This window comes from Micropterus salmoides, unplaced genomic scaffold (assembly GCF_014851395.1).
Source record: "Micropterus salmoides isolate LMB-PRFRI ecotype aquatic unplaced genomic scaffold, ASM1485139v1 Ms_hic_scaffold_12, whole genome shotgun sequence".
Lineage (NCBI taxonomy): Eukaryota > Metazoa > Chordata > Actinopteri > Centrarchiformes > Centrarchidae > Micropterus > Micropterus salmoides.
The window spans coordinates 14,051,369-14,061,419 of NW_024040263.1; the positions used below are offsets into that span (position 1 = coordinate 14,051,369).

Here is a 10,051-nt window from a genome sequence, read left to right on the forward strand (position 1 = left end):
TGTCTGAACAACTGCAGTGTCTTGCTCTGTAGAGCACTTCCAAGCTGTTGTGCTGTCAACAGAAGAAGGCTGCACTGGTATATTGTGCATCTGTGAAACTGTAGTAGTGGTGTCCAGTTTTACAGGAGGAGTGGTTTTCCTGTGAGGGAGGCATTGTTTCCTCCGAGACCACTAGGCCCTGTTGTGAAGAGGGAATCCGTGACATTGCATCTGCTGTGTTTCTTCCCGTCCTTGTGTATTATTGTCCAATCATACAGATCCAACTCCAAAGCCCAACAACCTCGTCGTCCTGTGGGGTCATGTGTGACATCCAGTTTCCGTAGACTATAGAGAAAGACTACTAGTAACGGTCGGTGATCAGTGATGATTGTAAATGGATTACAGATCAAGTAGTGTCTGAAGTGTCTGACAGACCAGACAATAGCCCAGAGTTCTTTGTCATATGTGGACCACTTCTTTTCTGTGCGGGTCAGAACATGACTTGCATATGCTATAACCCGTTCATTCCCATTTTGAACCTGTGAGAGCACTGTGCCAACTGCATAGTTAGATGCAGCTGTACTGAGAATGAATGGTGGATGAAAATTTGGAAAGGCCATTATTGGAGGAGAGGTCAGTGCATCTTTTAATGTCTGAAATGCAGTTGAGCACTCCTCAGTCCATTGAAATGGTACATTCTTTTGTGTGAGTCTGTGAAGAGGATGAGCAATGAATGCATACTTGTGCACAAACCGTCTGTAATATGAGCACAATCCCAAAAATGCTCTTACCTCAGTTGGTGATCGTGGGAAAGGCCACTCACCTACCCGGTGGCTGTTGACAGGGTCCAGTGTAACTTCTTCAGGGGGACTGCGTCCACTTGTTTAATGATCCATCACATCAGTACTACCTTTTCAGGCAAGGTGCACCATGTAATGTAGTTCCTGTTAAAGCTCAGAAACAAAATACAACATATGTATATAGTTAACATTAATTAAATTATGCAACCTATTTCCGTAAATGGTGTCTAATCTATAAAATAAATCTCATCTTACACAAACAAAAGAAAGGGAAGCCCTCCAGACCAGCCCACAAAGGGTCGTAGGATCTGGAGGCTTCCCCTCTACCCTAAACCAATCCCTAACTAAACAAACAGAAATAAAGCCACGCAGACTAAACTACCTGTCCCATCAGAAATATAAGAAAAGAAGATTAATCAAAAGAATACAAATCAGTCGCAATCTCTGGTCTGCTGCTGTCATGGTTGGAAGGTGGACAAGTGCGAGAACCAAGCACCCAGCCCATCGCTGGTCTCCCATCGTCACCCAGACCTAAAACACCTGAGGGGGGTTGTAATGCCACATGTTAGTTTTGATGGCAGTTGTTTGTCTTAGAGTGGTTTTAAAATTGTAGAATGTTTTGATCATTAGTTTCTTATTTTAATTAGCCATAATAACTGTGTAAATATTTATTAGTTTATTTTAATTAGTCACAATAACTGTGTAAATAAACTGTATATATTTGATTTAATGACACTTGTTTGTTTTGATGGCAGTTGTTTTTATCTTCTTATTATGAAATTGTAGAATGTTTTGACTATTGTTTCTTATTTCAATTAGCCATCCTGGAGTGAATCAACGTAGCTAGTAGAGTTTTGCATGTACACATTTGAAACCTGAGGCACAACCTTGCTCTGTTTGGGACTGTGAGCTGCACTTTATCAGAGGTGCATAAGTTAACGAGTGAGAGTGTGAGGATTTCTGCCTGATCAGTAGTCCTTCAGTTAGTTTCATTTTCCACCTCCTCCGTCATCCTTCAACACACAATCCCAAACGCGTTTCTGTGTCTGTCAGACAGTCTGAAGAGGAAACTACTGGATCAGCAGAGCAATTCCATAATACATAGCAGATTATAGGACAGGTGGACTTAAATATTAGTTCGTATTAAATTATGACCATAGTCTCATAATATTCAGACTTTCTCAACGTAATGTGGGATAGATTTTTAATGTGCATAAAGTTTTGAACATGAGCAGAAAACCTGCTGAAACACAGAAGCTAGTCCAGGAGTTTCTAACTGAATTAAAATGAATTAATTTATCACTGAGGTGAAAAGGTGCCACATGCACATTTAAAGAGGTTACTTCCCCAAACAAAAGACTCAAAAGAGGAGAGAAGACTATATCATGCCTGCAGATGTGCTGACGATATTAATGATATTAAATAAGAAAAGCTGATTGACAGGAGAAAACATATGCAGCCTTACTGCATTATAGTATGTTATAATTTTAGATTTCATTTGGTCACCTCCGACCTGAATTTTGTGTTTTGTTTTAAATAAACACATTTTTACACCATAAATTGGTTCAAAAAGTCACCAGAATGCAGGAAATATTAGTGTTTAATGCTCAAAATATTCATATAATTCAGCACTGAAGATTTCTTAAAAATAGTGCTAATATCTCGTCATGACTCAATCTCTGGAGCTACGTGTCTCGTCACACCCCTACTATCTGCAGTTTTTTATAAGTGGGTTGGCATTTTGTTTGTTCTTGTGCACATGATACAATTTACAGTAAGGCCAATGGTTGCATGCTATTGCACTGATCTATTATGTGTAGCGGTAATGCAAACAAAAACAGCAATTTGTCAGCAATTGTGTATAAGTAAACTCCATGGTATAGTTCATGTTGCATGTTGGGTAAGAGCATTGATGCTAAGCCTAATGATGCTAGTTTTTCATGTACTGTGTGTGTGCAGGAATTAGCCCATTAAGGTAGCTCTTTCTTTTGAAAATGAAAAGAGAAACACTTTATTGCTTAAAAGTTAAGTGTGTAAGCTTTAGTGGCATCTAGTGGTGAGGTTGCAAATTGCAACCAACTGTCTTTCTACCCCATCGACAGAATATTACTGGATGAAGTCATTCCACAGATTTGAATAGAGAGCAGTGAAGCCAGTTTTGGACAAATAAAATACTACTATAGGGTTACTTCCTATTGGCACCAGCATCTACTGTGCATGATCGTGCAGCATACACAGGTTTTAATGACGTACAGCAACAGCAGAAACATCGTAATTCTAGTTGCTGCGCCTACACAAAGTCTCTTGGCTCAGTGTGTTTGTCTGACTCAGATTGTCACTGTTTAATCAGCCGACCTAAAAGGCTCACTTGCCAAACACTAACACAGCGGCCCTGATGGCCAAATAGCTGTTTTAGATTCACAGAGAGTTTATAATCTAAGCAATACGGTTACATCTCTCATGTGCGACAGGATGTCACAGGGTTTTGAGTCATTTTTGGGCCTACATGGAGCCCTCCATGCAGGCTTCGGTCGGCTTCACTGGCCGAATCCCAATGTCCCCCCTAAATCCTAAGCCCTGAACCCTCACAGACTTTACTGACGTCACTTGGAAAGTGATTGAGTTTAAGAGGCTGCAAGGGAGGAAGGAGGAGCCAAGATGGCGGCTTGAACTAATGCGCTTTTTGAGCTGTGGACCAACTTTTACAGAGAGTTTGTGAAATACCCTTTTTAAGTCAGGCACTTCACTGTCCTACCTTTTCACCTTGCTGACTTGTTTAAGGAGTGGGTGACTGCTATAGACATGTCGGCTGGTGGTCGCGATAAAAAGAGAAAAGATCAAACCAGCATTAACCGTGCTACAGCTAGCCGAGACAACGTTACTAACGTACTTATTGACAACTGTCACGACTACGCAAGTGTTGGACTCGTGAATTCAGTTTCTTTTTCCATGTTTGATGTTGAGTAATTTCCCTCGTTGCCAGTAACTCCGAGCAAACCTCCAGCCCCCCAAAAACCGACCATGGACTCAGACATCGTGGCCACAATTTCTGTGCTCATTAACTGCCGGTCTGATGCTATTGAGAAAATGGTGAGTGCAAACACCTTAATGATTGAAGGCTTGAAAAAGACGGTGGAGTTTACATGTGCTGAAATCAGAGATGTCAAAGGGAAAGTGGCCAACATTGAAAATAATGTGGGAAAACTGGAAGAGAAAATGACCGTCGACGGCTTACAGAGCTGGAGCAGTACATGAGAAGATGGAACCTGAAACTTCATGGAGTGCCCGAAAAGGAATGGCGAAAATGTGCGGCAGGAGGTTATCCACATCTGTCAGGCAGTGCTACCTATAGAGAGGCTCAAACTCAAAGATTCCATTGATGTTGCACATTGCCTCGGCAAAAAAAAGGACAGACTGACCTGAAGCCCAGAGGAATCGTCATCCGATTTACCGCTAGAGTATACAGGGATGCTGTCTGGAAAGCTGCATATGGTAAGGCGTTCCTCCAAAGCCGTGGCCTTTAGCTTTACCAAACACCTGTAGAAAGGTAAAACGGCTTACTTCGTTGGGGGATGAGGGTTCATCAATGGGTCTGAAATTATTCTTCCCCCATAATACTTTGTGTGTACCTTAATGGACAGGTTTTTGTTGTGGGATTGAGCAATGGTGACTTTGCATTATTTTAATTCTTTGCTCTACTGACTTTCTCGGGGATTCACCATTTTTGTTTTGTAACATTACACAAAGGGCGAGAAGGAGAACACTTTTTGTTGTTATTGATTACTCCTTGACGACACAATCTTAAGAGGCTTTTCCTCCTTTATGTAGGTGTTCATTTTGTGTTTATTTTCCTTTATTTTAAATGGATTTGGCTAAGCCTGTATACCTTGTTAATATTTTTTCTTGTATATAATATTTTCATACTCTGAACTCCCCAACACATCCTCTGGCAGCTCTATGACCAACCATATTGTTATAGGTTCTAGGCTACTTTCACTGTGAGTTTTAGATGGTGCAGCTCATTGTTCTCTACAGCTTCGTTCACTGCACCTGAGTGATATCTGATTGACTTTCATTGTAAGACCTGTCTCTGTTTTGTCCTTATCTGTTATTTCTCTTAATGCTAGGTGGTTGAGAAACAATGTGAAACAAAAGGCCTTATTCTTGTTTTCTTAACAATATCGGACAGATTTTTGCTTTTTTCCCCCCCAGGAGTCTCATTCAAACTAAGGACACTAATTTCTGGAAGTCTCAGTGGGGCAATGATCTCTGGCTCTCCCATGGTTCTATACATTCCACTGGTGTTTCTATAGTGAAAAATGTATTTGATGATAAACTTTTACACTCAACATGTGATCCAAATGGCCACTTTTGTTGGGCTAGTGTGCAGCCACAGTGACGTTCCATTCATTATTATAAATATTTACGGATACAACACCAAACATGAGAATGACTTATTGATTGAGTCCGTAGACAATTATGCCTGTCAATGGCTAAATTTTCCAACCCGATTTTATTGATTGGAGGAGATTTTAATATTACAATAGACAATGCTCTTGATAGATGGCCCCCTGGTGAGCCAAACAACTTAAACGCTAAATTATTGCAGTTTATGGACAAATTCGGTCTTATTGATATTTGGAGAGAGAAGTTCCCATCAAACAGGTCATACACATGGAGTAACAAAACAGGTTTAGACGGTCCAGAATAGACTTTTGGCTTATATCAAACTCTGCAGATCAAGACTGCATCACTGCTAGTATTGTACCTACTCCACTTACTGAGCATAAAGCAATTTGCATCAATATCAGGTTGTCAGCTGATTCAAATATTGGCAGAGCCTCTTACTGGAAGCTGAACAGGGGCCCATTCTTCGTACATTGCTTAAAACATCCGAGATAATATCATCGGCCTAATCATGATCTGGCTAATTGGGTTCTTCGAACACACCTGCCGGTTATGATTAGTACAGCTGGACTGAGTTATCTGAGATAATTGCGCATTCATGTGCTGGTTTAAAAGGGGATATGTATTGATAGCAGAAACATTGATCAGCAACGCTGCTATTGGCTGTTCACCATGGCCAAAGAGCGCACTCAGTTTTTCTCCGCAGCAGAGCAAGTGTTATTGCTAGAAGTGTCAGGATGTGTGTGGTGAGGCAGGTTGGTGGACCCAAATGCAGGACTCAAGGCTGACAAGTACAGTTCAAGGGTTTTAATAAACGAACCAAAGGCGACCACACTTACAAAGAGTGGCTGAGTCCAATATCCAAAACAGGTGATCCAAACAGAAATCCAAATCCACAGAAAACAGGGTGACACGACAGGCAACCAGAACATCACAAGACAGAGCATCTACACGCGATAATGACCAGACACAGAATGAACAGAAACACCAGACATTTATACACAGGGACTAACGAGCAGGGCGGGAGCAACACAGGTGACTGGGATCAGGGTTAACGAGGCAGAGAGACAGAAGGGAAAAACAGACACGCAGGCAGAGAGACAGCAGGGGGGAACAGAGAGACGCAGATGCAAAACAGCATTCATGAACAACAAGGAACACAGACTGAAGCAATGATAAAACAGAACTCAGATAGACATAGGCAAAACACAGAAGTACACAGACCGGGAGTGAACACTTAACACATAAACTAAGGTACAGGACTAAGAACTAAGATACGAGACAAGACAGATACTAAGTAACTTAAAGATGTGGATAACCACAAAACCAGACACACAGACAGTACCAGACCAACCAGCACAAACACACAGAGTAAACTAGACACCAGACATGACTGAAACCCAAAACACAGACAGACTACATAACAGATCAAGAACACAACACAGAAGTACAAGGACAAGGAGTAAATACTACGACATAAATACCAGACTGGGAACTAAGACATGGAACTGAAACACAGACTAAATAGCCGCTACAAACCCAAACCCTCAAAAAGAAAACCTGAAAACACAGCACACAGGACAGGATCGTGACAAGAAGGATATACAGAATTTGAAAACTTCAAAGTGTGCAAAAGCCAGGAGAGAGGGCTGGCAAAAAGTTTCAGACAAATTAAATGCATAAGTGCTCCATGTTATGGTTCTATCACTTATTACAGTATATATTCTTGTATTTTAATAATTTCATAATTGCTTAATGTCAGAGCCACCTCAGGACCCACTAGAACATGGGAACAAGTAAAAGTGAAATACAAGAATATTCTTCAAAATGGTAATCTTTTCTACTTCTACTGTTTAGTCTCTTTTACCAAAATAAATGTTAAATTATGTGTTTGTCTGTTTAGAACAGCAACCAAGAAAAAGGCAGAGCAGAAAAAAACAGGTAGTGGTCCTGCACCCCCACATTATACCCCGGCAGAAGAGCTGGCCCTTGGTTTAAATGTGAACAGACCCACTGTGGAGGGCATCACTGGGGGCAGCTCTTCCTTAGACCAAAAGCCAGGGACCAGTAGCAACACCTTCATTACTGGTAAATGAGTTTTAAATTATCTTGCTACACTGTAAATAATTTGTTGCTGCATTAAATTAAGTATGCCTATAATCCAAATGGCTGGTACAGTCATTTCAACTGATAAAAAATTGAGTAGTGATGAATTGCTTTGACTTGTGAAGGTGAAAACTGCATAACTTAATGTAAAAATATTTTTGCACTATGTTATTGATCACATTTTTTCCTAGTGTAGTTCATTTTAATGCCATTGTGTTCTCCTCTTTTGTGCAGTTTTACATAATACACCAACACTTTTACCTGTTCCCAAGCAAGTGGTGGCTGAAGCATGTCCAGTAAGTGGACTTTTTTAGTTAGCCATTAGTTTCTTTTGCACAGCACAGTGAAGAAACCCTCTCAGATGACTGTCCTTTGGAGGAAGTACTTGTAAGTGCATAAATAACTGCTTAATTTATAGTTGTGTACATATAATTTCTGACTGCAATATGAGTTGCAGGAGGAAAGGCCAGACAGGCCTACAGCACAAAGTGATACAGAGGTGGGCAGTGTAGTATATTTCCTTTTTATTTCTGTTACTTTTTATCCAAAAATGGCACAGGGTGATATCCGTACCCAATATAAACGGATATACAACAGAAAATTTAGTATTTTGACCTGAAAAAAATTAAGGGGAGAAATAGAACTTGACACCTTAAAGAAGAAAATACTGGCACTAGAGATTGAGTTGCTTGAAAAGGAGTACTATTGCTGACCTTGGATAACAATATATCTTATTGCAGGCAAAAGATGACCATCACTGGCTTTTCTTGACAAAGAATAATTGAAATAAAAATCAAGGAACTAAGCATGTTGTCTTGTCTTCTATTCATTTAATGAATGTTTTTGTTTGTAAAAAAAACAAAAAATCCAAAAAATCAAAAATGGTGTTCCACAATTCTGTCCCGTGCAGCTCTGCCACTAGGTTGGTCCAAGTGCACTGGCTGGAGGTCATCATGAGGCTGCACCTCCACCACAAAGGGCTTTCTGATGGTGGCAATGTTGTGGAGAATGGCACATGCAACAATAATGTCACAGGCCCTGTCAGGTGCAACCCTCAGACCCTTCAGACACTGAAATCTTTCCTTTAGTTGCCCAAAGGTCATTTCAATGCGTGCCCTTGTCCTGGCTAGAGCTGCATTGTAACAGGTTTGTGGTCCGGGGTTTGGGTCAGGGAATGGCGTCAGAAAATACTGCCTGCAGGCAATGCAGTTTTGTTAGGCTCAGAATAAATGTATGTCATACAGTGAGCTTGATATAAAAATTTCTTACCACGTTCAAATAATGTTCATAAATGTGACTCTGAAAATCCTGGAGTCATGCACAGAACCAGGTCATTTTGCTTCCACATTTGTGATGTATGACATTGAGTCACACACCATCTAAGATATTTTTAATCAGTCAACTGCATACTTTGATTAATTTTTTTTATTATTTGATATATTACTAATCTGGAATATTGAGAATTGTAATAGTAATTTACCTGCACATTACACTGTGAAATCCCTTTCGGTTCACAAAATCCCCTTCATTGGGGCCTGGTGGGGCCTTAATGGGGACGTGTGTGCAGTCAACGGCACCAATCACGTTAGGGAAGCCTGAGGAACACTGTAAGTCCTACTTTTTGGCATGATCATGGTTGCATGATCTTCATTAACAATTGTAATGTACCTGCAATGCTTCACAACCTGTGGTCTGAAGTGGCTTGGAAATACCACAAAACCCCCTAAAAACTGCTTGAGTGCCAGATACACTTTGCGAATGTCACGACAGACAGCACTTTCCCCCAAGTTTTCCGCATCTCCAGTAGTGTAAAGGAACGTGCCACTCGCAAAGAATCTCAGGGCAATGCACACAGTTTGTGCCGTTGTTAAAGCCCGACTCCGACGAGTCGAACTTTTAACGTGTGGTTCCAACAAATTTATGATGTATATGACACCCTCACGAGAAAAACGATATCTCTCAATAAGTATATTATCGCGCTGCGCTAAAGGATCCTGTCTATCTCGCAATACGCGATTAATTCGAAAAGTTCTTCGAATTATTCTTCCACCTTCAGCAACAGGTTCTTCTCGTAAAAACGGACAAGACATGGCTGCGAAAGACTTCCCGTATCACCTCCGCTTATAAATCCTAATTATGTTAACAACACTATTCATAAACTACTCATTGATGGTGTGGTAGTGGATGATCCAAAAGTCATTGCTACATACTGTAGTAATGTCTATAGATCACTTTATGGGTCGCATTTTTCACAGGAATCCACAGATCTCTTCTTTGACACGCTGAAGACTGTTAAAATGATCAGTGAGGCAGACTCTATGCTATGTGATGAACCTATTCGCATTGAAGAAGTTGCTGAGTCTATTAGGCACTTGAAAAACAACAAATCTCCCGTAATTGATGGCATTACCTCAGAATTTTACAAGTTATTTGCTGAACATCTAACTACTTTCTTGTTTGAGGTCTTCATAGAAAGTATAGAAAAAAATGCTCTCCCTCCCACTATGACTCAAAGTTTAATAAGGCTTATTCCCAAGTCCAAGAAACTCATGGCTGTTAAAAACTGTTTTACCTCTTCTTATTGTGGCATCCCAGTTAAAAATGAACTGCTTGTGTGTGTGCTTATGAATAACCATCCTCAAGGATCAAAAATCCAGAGGCCTAGTTAACTTTAACCCTATTATTAGAAAGACCAAAACAAAACTAAATCAATGGTTACAGCGGGATTTCTCACTAAAGGGTCGAGTCCTTATTTCTAA

General features: G+C 40.5%; 1 long non-coding RNA gene across 1 annotated transcript; it reads left to right on the forward strand.

Moving 5' to 3' along the window:
• Positions 1–6,864: 6,864 nt before the first annotated feature.
• Positions 6,865–8,151, forward strand: LOC119899107. Its single transcript, XR_005443715.1, has 3 exons — positions 6,865–7,274; positions 7,527–7,791; positions 8,033–8,151. It is a non-coding gene; the product is annotated as an uncharacterized LOC119899107 (long non-coding RNA).
• Positions 8,152–10,051: the final 1,900 nt, after the last annotated feature.